Raw genomic sequence first — 11,423 nt, 5'->3', positions numbered from 1 at the left:
CATGTTCAAAATGATATATTTCATACATATCGTTCAGTATTTTCCAATGATGTTTAGCTCATTAGAAAGAAGAAACATTCAGGTTGTTTGTGGAGTGTAACTGCAAATGAATATCTACCACGACTGACTCTCTGTACCTCATCTTGTGAACTCAAGTTTCCAAAACAATTTGGGATGGTTTCGGACCCCAACTCAAAAAATAATTTTGCCGATACTCCTCCTTAAGGTCTAGATCATCTCTGGAGTATGCACACAATATCGATCTTTAAGGGTATCCATAAGGAAAGTTAGATTTTTTCTAAGTGAGAAGTCGGTACCTGGGTATGGGTTAATTTTCTTAGTGATTGCTTCTGAGAGAATTTCACACTGCACTGTTTTTGACTTTTGAGTTAAATAAAAGGAGTATCACACGAATTTTTAGTAATCTGCTGTACTCCCATCTTCGCTTCAGAAAAGACTTCGATAGTTGCTCTACCATATATGTTGACATGTTGAAAGAATTAATTTATCGACTCCAGGTTTGAAAACATTGTGATCTCAGATCGAATGAAGATTATTATTAGGATCATACTCATATCCTCTTTTTGACTGGCACCATAACTGCTTATGCATTCTTATATGCTTGCTATAAATTTCGCCCATCTCTAGGATATCCTTCGTGGGCTACGTGCTTTTAGAAGGTTTGTGATAACATTTTTCTTTTGACTCCAGTTAAGAAAAGTGCTCCTAAATTTTCAGAACGTCTTCTAGAGATCTCTCCTAGCCAGTTTCAACTGCATGCTCGTATATTCTGATATGACAGGGATACGCTTCGTGCAGACGCCGCTTCTCTCTAGCAAAGTTATGATGGTTATATTTTACGTTATAATAACTCTGACTCGGTGCTGAACTCGGGCCTTACGGATCCGTGGATATAGTTAAGCTTCGTCTGCTTCCGATCAGGTCGCTCTACTTTTTTTAAACTACTTCATGAGTCTTAGACTTGGTTTTTAGTCAGATGCTTTTAAGAGCAAATTACACCTGCAGTGCGCGTTTTATTCCATGAAACTCTATAAGCCATTAGAACTTACATCCAAAGCTGCTGCGATTCTTCCATTTTGAGTTTACCGAAAAGTTGTCGAAAGTATGCACCCCCCACTTAACAGGTTTCTCTAACCTCCACTGCTCGGTGATGTTGGCACTGTTCGTGCAAGTTGAGTTATTGTGGCAATACACATTTTTTCCATTGCTATTTTCGCACTTTTGCTGCAAAGTGACGTCCAGGACGTCGCCAACCAGCCAGTAGACGCCAAAGTGATTGTCAAAAAAAAAGCAAAAAACAAAAACAAACATGCTAAAACCAAGTTAAAAATTGCTCCCAAAGAGGGTTCATGCAAATCAAACGGCACTGACAGCCGTAGCAGCTAGTCAGAACGCTGGAAGCTTGCAGCTTGCATTCAAAACAATATTCCGAATTCGAAGTGCAATAAAGATTGGGCTGCCAACACGCTTAGCCAAGTCCCGAGGCCAAAGTGATACGAGGCAGCAGGGGAACGAACGAACGCAGAGAAGTGGATATAAGTGGAGGAAGGAGTGAAAGTGGAGCACTGCTTGCAAACGTACTTTGTGTTGAAAGCACAAACAGTAGCGCTTTTTGTACCGAAAATAAACATGCCATCATACAGCTGGTATAGCAGAGCAAAGCAAAACACTAAAGGGTAGTGAAAGAAGTCCGTAGAAAATGATCAAAAAAAAAAAGGAGTTGGTGAAAAAATAGCAAAAGGTATCTACTCCCATTTGGCAGCGCGCATTGCCGAGGGTCACTTTGCGCGTACGCAAATAGATTTCTGTAACTTTGTGCTGGACGGAAGGAGAGTGGACAATAGACCTTAGATAGTGACACACCACGCCAATGACCAGTAGAAATGGATTTTATGTAGCAACATGCCAAGTGCAATGAGATTCGGAAAATTGATTGCCTGCACTTTGGAGGGATACTGTGTGTGCGTGCGGCAACGGAAATGGAGTTGGCAATTTACTCGAGCGGCCATTGAATTGGATCGGTTAGTAGGAGGGGGTGAGGAAGGATTTGACTGCTAAAAGATTCGTCATCATCAAACATGGGCATGTTGCTGCGAAAGCCTGATTATAAACTGAAGTACTAAAGCCTTTAAAGTTAAAGGAAAAATCTTAAAGCAGTTTGAGATTTGTGGAAATGAATGTAAGCTCAGATGAGTCGTGCTTACATGACTCTAAAACCACATATACCTTTAGTAGAGTAGATTATTTAAGCTTAGCAGGCAAATGTGGATGAGTGGCTCAAATTGACAGCATGACTTGTGCGATGCTGTGCATGTCTATGCGCATTTTATTTCTGTATTATATGTGTGCGTTCCATGCGTCTAATATAACATAGACCCAGGCTTCCACTTATAAAGGGTTTTTCAATAAGGGCGGGTAGATGTTGAAATCGTCAATCGTGGCGTTTGCTGTGTGGCACGTAGCGCCGTCCTGCTGGAACCACATGTCGTCTAGGTCCATATGGTTCAATATGGGCCAGAAGAAATTGGTTATCATTGTTGTGTAGCGCTCGCTGTTGACGGTGACCGCCTCACCAATGTCGTTTTTAAAAAAGTACGAACCAATGACGCCGCCGGCCCAAAATCCACACCAAACGGTAACTTTTTGAGGATGCATTATCACCTGGTGAACCTCGTGTGGATTGGTGTCGTCCCATATACGGCAATTTTGTTTGTTAACACAGCCATTCATCCAAAAATGCGAATCGTCACTAAAGATGATTTTTCGCCCAAAACTGGGGTTCTCTTCCAAACGATTCGAAGCCCAGTCAGCGAACAAACGGCGTTGTCTATGGTCATCAACTTTGAGCTCCTGGGTCAGTTGGATCTTGTGCGGCTGTAGGCCCAAGTCCCGACACAAAATTCGCCAAGTTGAAGTCTGCGAAAGGCCAAGTTCTTGCGCACGGCTAGGAATAGACTGCCTCGGGTTCTGCTGTACACTTTCACGGACCCCGGCAATGTTCTCGGATGATCTTGCGTTCCTTAAACGTACGGGTGTTGCCTGATTATTTACTGACCCGGTCGTCGCAAATTTGGCCACCACACGTTGAAGAGTCGACTTTGAAGGGACACCACGTCTACCGAAAAATGGGCGCAATGCGCGCAACGTTTGCGTTAATGAACACTCATTTTGATAATAAAGTTTTATCATTTGAACGTGCTGTTCAATCGTGTAACTTGCCATGATGATTTGGCATAAACAACTGAATAATAAACCAAAGATTTGACAGATGTCACCAAAACAAAATGGCTGCCACAGGGCGCCAATATCGACCCGCGCCAATTGAAAAACTCTTTAGAATAATATAACTCATTGCTTCACTGGGTCCGGCGCATGGTTAGGTTAGGTTAGGTTGAAGCGGTTGTCCATTTTGGACACACTCAGGCTCGTAGCCCATTGTGATGCCGCAAGGGGAAACTGGCCCTTATCCCTCCTGAAACCACAGTGTACTATTCAAAAATTTTGCTAGATCCTTAATTTCGACAGAGCCGAGATCTTCTAATTCATTAAAGAAATGTTTGCCCAAATTGGCGAGTCTACGTCTGGATAGAGCAGGACAATGGCACAGAAGGTGCGGAATCGTCTCTTCCTCTTCCTCGTCTAGACAACTTCTGCAGAAGTCATGTGTTTGCACACCCATTCTCTGGGCGTGCCTACCAATTAGGCAGTGCCCCGTTATGACTGAAGTCAGTATGTTGAGACTATGTTTGTCTCTCCTTAGTAGAAGTTCTGTGCGTTTAGCATTGAGAGTCGGCCACATCTGTCGGGCTATTTTGCAAGTGGCTTCGTTTCGCCATCTTTCATTCGCTATTCTTACAATTTCCTCGTGGATATGTAGTCTACATGTTTGCAAGGGTATACCTATATCAGTGTCTATGTGCTCATCAGTCAGTTTGGTGCCGATTTTCGCAAGTTCATCAGCTCTGCAGTTTCCCTCTATGTCGCAATGGCCAGGAACCCATGCTATCGTTAGGTGAAATGACTCAGCCATCTCGTTAAGAGATGTGCGGCATTTCATGGCTACCTTAGAGGTTGTCGACTGTTTAGTGAGGGATTTTATCGCCGCCTGGCTATCAGTGAAAATGTAGATATCATCACCAGATATCGCATCACACCGGACCAGTGTCACGGCTTTCATTATTGCCATCAGTTCAGCCTGAAAGACACTACAGTAGTTGGGGAGCCGAAAACTGAAGGAAATCCCCAGATGCTCGGAATACACACCCCCGCCCACCCTGCCATCGAGCTTTGAGCCATTTGTGTATACATGGATGGACTCGCCCTGTCTTACCACGTCACGCTCCCACTCTTCCCTCGTGGGTAGGAGGGTCACGAACGCTGTAGTGGCAAGTGTAGGCGGAATTGTGTAGTCCACCTGTCTGGGAAGTCCCAACGTGCCATCCAGGATTTTGCCGTGGCCATAAATTGTGTTTGACCACTTACTTAAAGTGCTCAGCCTTATTGCTGCACTGCGCGCCATGTACTTTGCCTGCAGGTCTACCGGAAGGAAGTTTAGTATCACATTTAGTGCTTTCGATGGTGTGGTTGACATTGCACCGGTGATAAGAACAGATGCAAGTCTTTGGACCCTGTCAACCCTTTTGATGTTCACGCCCTTCTCCAGGGCATTCCACCATATTGCAATACCGTAGTAGAGAATTGGCCTAATTACTGCTGTGTACAGCCAGTGTATCATACTGGGCTTCAAACCCCATTTTTGCCCAACGAGCCTTCCACAGGAGTATAGCGCCGTCGTAGCTTTGCGTACTCTGTCTGCGACTGTGAGTCCCCAATTTAGCTTCCTATCTAGTACAAGTCCTAGGTATTTAGCGTTTTCTGTTACTTTAAGGGGTTTTCCCCCCAAAAGAATTTGTTGAAGAGCAGGTGTTTTGTGTTTCCTGCTAAACAGTATCAGTTCCGTTTTTCCCGGATTTACTTCTAGTCCTCGACTCTTGCACCATAGTGATAGTCTGTTGAGAGCTCTTTGTTGAAGATCACACATAGTTGGAAGGTGTTTGCCAGAGATTGCTATTACAATATCATCTGCGTATGAGATTACCTTACCTCCCATTTTTTCTAGCTCCTGAAGGAGATTATTGACGGTCAGGTTCCATAGAAGTGGAGAGATTACCCCACCCTGCGGTGTGCCCCTGATCGGAAATTTCTTGATGGATGTTTCACCCAAATCTGCGCGAATCGTCCGCCCGACTAGCATTCGCTCTATGAGCGAGACGAGCGCTTTGTTAACTCCCATTTCTGTTAGCGATTTGGTAATTGCTTCCGGGAGTATGTTATTGAAAGCACCCTCGATGTCTAGAAAGACAGCAAGGGTGTATTCCTTGTAGTGAAGTGATTTCTCAATCGTGTCGACCAGCGAGTGAAGCGCCGTCTCTACTGATTTGCCTTTGCTGTATGCATGTTGGGAAGGTGATAGCTTGTTGCCAATCTTCCCCTTGATGTGCCCATCTAGCAATCGCTCTAAAGTTTTTAACAGGAAGGATGATAGGCTGATCGGCCTGTAGTCCTTCGGTCTCGTATGTGTGGTTTTTCCTGCTTTGGGAATGAAGACCACTTTTACTTCCGCCCATTTCTTGGGGATATAACTGAGTCGTACTACTGCCTCAAAAATTGAGACGAGTCTAGGTGCAATCATACTAATTGTGTGTTGCAGGTCGGCGGGGATGATTCCATCTGGTCCCGGCGATTTATGAGGTTTGAAACTGCCAATGGCAGATTTTATATTGTCCTCCGTAATAAAATCTATTGGAGGACCCCCATTGAGAACTGTAGGATGAGTTCTACCATCTTCATTGCATAGACAACCTGGGAAGTGTGTCTGCAATAGTAATTCTAGTGTTTCTTCACTATTAGTTGTCCAATTGCCGTCCTCTTTGATGAGGTAACTAGGGTTGCTGTGGCTCATTGATATAACTTTCCTGAGTCTACTTGTCTCAGAGGTACTATCTATCTTTTGACAGAAATCTCTCCAAGACGCCGTTTTAGCTGCCCTAATGGCATACTTAAATCTGCGTTGACAGTCTTTGTATCCATCCCACGAGTTAGTTCTTCTCGCTTCGTTATACTTGGTTCTGCATTCTCTTCTTAGGTCTGCTATGTCTGTGGACCACCATAGAGGTTTCGGTTTGCCTCTTTTCGTCCTCGGAGGGCAGGCTGCTTTCGCAGCCTGTTGAAATGCTGATGTTAGTTCATCAACAGTAGAGTCGAGTTGTAGCTCGGAGTTAATTTGGTGTGCCATGCCCGTAAGGTTGTTGGCTACAATGTTTTCGAACATACCCCAGTTTGTGCGTTTGCGGTTCACGACCGGTTTACACAGTTTAATTGGTAATTCAATGCTATACGTTAAGTACCTGTGGTCTGAGAAGGAGTTGTCTTTAGACACTCTCCAGTCTCTTATAATTTGTGACCCCCGTTCATTGACACACGTAATGTCCAGAACTTCCCTTCTAGTAGCTGTTACGAAGGTAGGGGAGTCGCCTATATTGCTAATATGAAGATAGTTACACATGATGAATTCAAAAATGTACTCACCGCGTTCGTTAGTGTCTGTACTACCCCAGACATGATGGTGAGCATTTGCATCTGCGCCCAGGATTAGTGGTATGCCACGTCTCGCGGCTTCCTCTGTTGCACCTCTTAGGAGTGGAGATGGTGGTGGTTGTACCGCGTCATGTGCCATATAGGACGAGGCAAGCCATATTGTCCTTCCGCAGGACTCCACTGATATTACTGCGTTGTCCGCATCGCTAAATTGCATCAATAAGAATACATTAATATGTTTTTTCACTAGTATACACGACCTGGGTTTACCTTTGTCGGTGACATAGACCAGTTTAAAATCTTTGTTACTCAACCCGCAAACCCGATCTTTTATGACCCATGGTTCTTGGATGAGAGCGATTTCCTCTTCTCTTTCAGCGAGACGGAGGATTAGTGCGGCTGAGGCCGCCTTACTGTGGTGGAGGTTGATCTGTACAACCCCCACCATCGTTGGTGTGCGTTGTTAGATGACAGCCAACCACGGTTTGGTCAGCGATCTCCTCGTCAGAGGAAGTGGGAATATATTCCTCGTCCTCCAGAGCGTCTGAGAGATCGGAATATTCCCCCATATCCTCTAGGGTAACCCTTCGGAAGAGTTCGCCTACCATACCGGAATTGGATGCCACCTCGTCGTCCGTTAGGTTGTCTAACGCAACCGTCGTCTCCTCCGCGGATGACGTCAAGTTATCTGCGGAGCTGCCTTTACTGGCTACATCCTGTCTGTAGACATGGAGTGTCAGTGATTGGAAGCCGTAGTTCACCTTCCATTTCAGGTTAGCGAGTGGATCCAGTGATTCCTCATTTAGGATGATCACCGCTAGTCTCCTCTTGCCATCCACTTCGCCAATCTTTGCTACTTTCCAATCGCTGGTAGGTAGCTCGGGGTTGCCTAGTTTGAGCAGTTCCAACACTTCCTCTGGGTCGGTGTGGAACTCTGGTATCCAGGCTCTTGATCTTGGCCGATTGGGGATGTCTTCACGGAGGACCACGTCGAGGCGGGCCCCTGGCCAAGGCTCCCCTATGCGTTTGATTGCCAGAGTGTACAGATCGACCGATCGTTGATCAGCGCACCTGGTTAATTTGACGCGTGATTGGAACCAACCCGCGTCTGAGCAGCTGGGTGGGGGTCCTGGATTTTCTTGCAGGATGTCCCTGTAGACTTTCCACAGACTCCTGCTTATCAGATCCCAGTTTGCTTGCGTGATCGCACCGTCATGGGAACTGCGATCAATCACCGCCCTTATATGACTTCCTTTCGCTACTTCCGCGAAAGATTTTTTGTGAACATTGGTTGTTTGAGTGGCGGACACCTTGGATCTTTTGGCTTCTGCCGATGTCCCCTCACTCGACCTTTTGCGCTTACCTTGCGCAGAGTCCATTTTAGCCTTCTCCCGGTGTTCGGCTATGAAGGCTTCAGCCCACGCTTTGGAGTCTGACTGCTCCTCCGTCAGATCCTCTAGTTTAGTGTCCTTCAGTCTCTCCAGGATCCTGAAGGCTGAACGCTTGGTACGGTAGTACCTTTCTGAACCACTAATTTGCTTCCGGGGGTGGGTACTACCCGGGGCAGTGATTGTGTCAGAAGGGCGAGCTCCAGAAACCATTGGCTGAGCCATGTGGTCTGGTGCCACCGACGTTGATTTGGGTGTTGCTCCTTCTGGAGTTCCCGTGTCGCCTGGAGTGACGGAGACAGCAAGCTCGGCTTGTCTTGGGACAGGGCCGTCCTTGCTTCCCGAAGGTTTTGTTGCGAGGGGGGGTCTACTCCTGGCCCCAGATGTAGATGGGATGTCATCACCAACTTGTCTTGAGACAGGGTTGGGATGGCTGCCAGTAATAGGCCTCGCTGCCGTGGAGGCGATCCCTGAAGGGACGGAGTGAGAGCCAAGCCCTGGCTTGGCCACAGGCTTGGCACCGCTCGTATGCGTGGTCTTTCCTGACGAAAGACCTGACCTTCCTGTAGGGTTGGGTCTAGTTTTGTGTGTGCCTTTATCCGAGGCTACGGTTTTTTTGTGCATGTTCCATATTCATAATCGTCCGCGCTGCTCGACGTGGCAAGCGTGGCGGACTAAGCTTTTTAGGGGGGAAAGGGGAAACGTCGACCATGGCAGTCCCCGCTGCCATGGCAAGGTCATTCTACCTCCTGAGGTGACCCGGTATCAGGAGGGCGCCGTTAGAATACAGCCGGATACCCCTGGCTGCAAACCATCCAGTGGGCACGGTAACGCATAACACCCTGGATTAGGGGGGAGTAGGGAAAGGATAAGATGGGATACCAGGGTTAGGGACGATGGGAACGTCGGTGCGGTGATCTCCTCATAGGGATTGGCTAGCCATTCAGTGCCGAACTGGCAATCCAATCCCCATATGGAGCTTCCCTCTTAGTTCGTGGTGAGTTAGCCTTCATGATATGAGGGTTAAATCACCACTTAAGCCTCATCCCCGCGGCAAGGAGACCAACATGATGAGGGGGTCCGGCGCATACAGTAAAAAAAATTCTTTTGAGGTATGTGGAGTTTTGTGGTCACTAAGATACCTTCTCTCGAAACAGGAATAGCGGGAAACTGCGACTCGTACAATTATAAGCCCCCTTGCTATGAATTTAAATATGTACATACATTGAAAATTTAAATTTCTGGAAAGTAAAAGGGTAAATAGTCAAGGAGCAAAGGCAAGAAGTAACAGAAAGAATGAGATAGGATAGAAAAGAGATATAGAGGTAGCCAGACCTGTGAGAATTTTCTAGATTCTTTGGCAAATGTGAAAATATCCCCCAGTTTGAGACAACGAATATTACACATTCTCATGTAATAGGAACCCAGAACTCGTAGCCTTACTCTAGCAAAAACAGGACACTCACAGATAAAATACTCAGTGCTATCCGCCTCCTCCAAGCAGGACAGGCAAGGGTTCCAATGGGAGTTATATGATGATCCCATGGATTGTGTACTTTAATAACACCAACCACCAACCGACTGTCATTTCTTCCAAGTTTTAGAAGAAAGTTCGACAGTTTTCTATTCGGGCTTGTCACAAAACATCTTTGCAGTTCTGCAGCGTTCTAGATTGGATCATCGCTCTTTACGTAAATTGCATATATTATATAATCGCTGATCCACTTCATAATTCCTGCAGAACTGTTTTCGATTATTGGCTATGGTCCCTGTGGGGTAACCGTTGATCCACAGTAGGCAATTTCATTCTTTTGAACAGAACTTTCAGAATAGAAAAAAATTTCCTTTGGAAAAATGTTGTCATTTCTCCAATAGCGTAATGATACTTATTACTATCGTTTACGTACCATCCGACCTCAGAACCAATTTCATTCTTAGACCCATAGGTAAAGAAAATATCCGTCAAACTTCTTTGAATGCACTCTGGATTACTTCATTCCTCACGCAAAAGAAATTTCACATCAAATTTCCTTCCAAATGAAACTGTGGCTATAAGGTCGTCCATAGGTGCTAAAAACACTGGATACTGCGCAGATAGCATCGTAAAGATTTCTCTGTGCCCCGAAGTTCCGACTTCGTGCACTTATGGAGTCTACGCATTTATGGCTTCCTGTTGTATCTTACGATCCAAAGGGGGAAAATCAAGCATAGCATTTAGGGCATCGCCGGAGGTTGTGCTCATGACACCAGTAATGCATGAAAATACACTTCTTTGCAGCCTGTATAACTCCGAAACTGTGGACTTAACCATAGTCCGTCGCCACCAAACCACAGAGGCATAAGTAATGATTGGTCTGAGAAGTGCTGTGTATCTCCACAGTATCACAGCAGGCTTAGGCAAAAATATTAGCTTTCTCGACTTGATTTAATTCGAAAGCCGCTGGGGATTAATTGTGACAAAGATTATTCACAGCGGCAGTTCTTCTATTCACATATAATTTTTTTGGTTCATAATTAGTTTTCCACAGTTGGACAATTTGTTGTCCGTAATATATCATTAAAATTATGATCTGGCAAAAATGTTTCGCTCACTGCTCTCAGTTTGAGTAGATCGGGTCGATTTAAGAAGGTGGTAAAATACTCCCAATGAATGTCTTCTAATATCTGTCTGTAAAATGTATTATCCAGTTAGATACTGTACTTCGGGGTTTTAGTCGTGTTTGTTGCTGGATCGCGTCAGTAGGAAGCTCAGCCTCTAGCAAGTGGTTGCGGAGGTGAACCCGGGGACAGCAGCACAACACTAATTACTTGCAGAGCATCTTACTGTGGTACTTAGCATGGAAGTATCGTTTTGCCCGTGGCTGTCCTGATGGCAGCAGTTTGATAGGACTGAAGCTTTATCCAGACTTCCATGCAACGAGACTGAAGCTTTGTCCAGTCCTATCACACTGCTGCCATCAGGACAGCGAATCAAGACGGCTCAATTGCTTTGTCATAAGCAACATTTCTTTGTCTTTGCTCCAAGTACTATCGGCTAGCGATCTGAAGACTTTGTTGCGGTTTTGGACCTTAGTAGCAATTGCGCTTGGGTGGCGCACACACTATTTTCCCTAGTGCAAAGTGGGAAAAATATTAAGTTAAGTCACTGACTAATTCCGAACACATTTCCGTTTCTAAATTTCTATAATTTACAGAATGGTTTTCATACAACATTTTTTCTTTATTGGTGCGAAGTGGGAAGCTGTGATTTGTACTAAAACGTACCAAAAATAAAGTATTTTGAACTATCTCGTTCCGAGCGCCATCTAGAAAACCAATTTTTAGAAGTATATCGGTGCTAGCACCACCTGGAGTAACATTATTAGGATAAAGATTGGTACTGAGCAGAATCGATACTTAAAGTAGTCAGTGCTCGGA

Source organism: Anastrepha obliqua, chromosome 4 (genome assembly GCF_027943255.1).
Source record: "Anastrepha obliqua isolate idAnaObli1 chromosome 4, idAnaObli1_1.0, whole genome shotgun sequence".
Classification (NCBI taxonomy): domain Eukaryota; kingdom Metazoa; phylum Arthropoda; class Insecta; order Diptera; family Tephritidae; genus Anastrepha; species Anastrepha obliqua.
The sequence above is the reverse complement of the archived record's forward strand: the minus strand, read 5'-3'. Positions refer to the sequence as shown.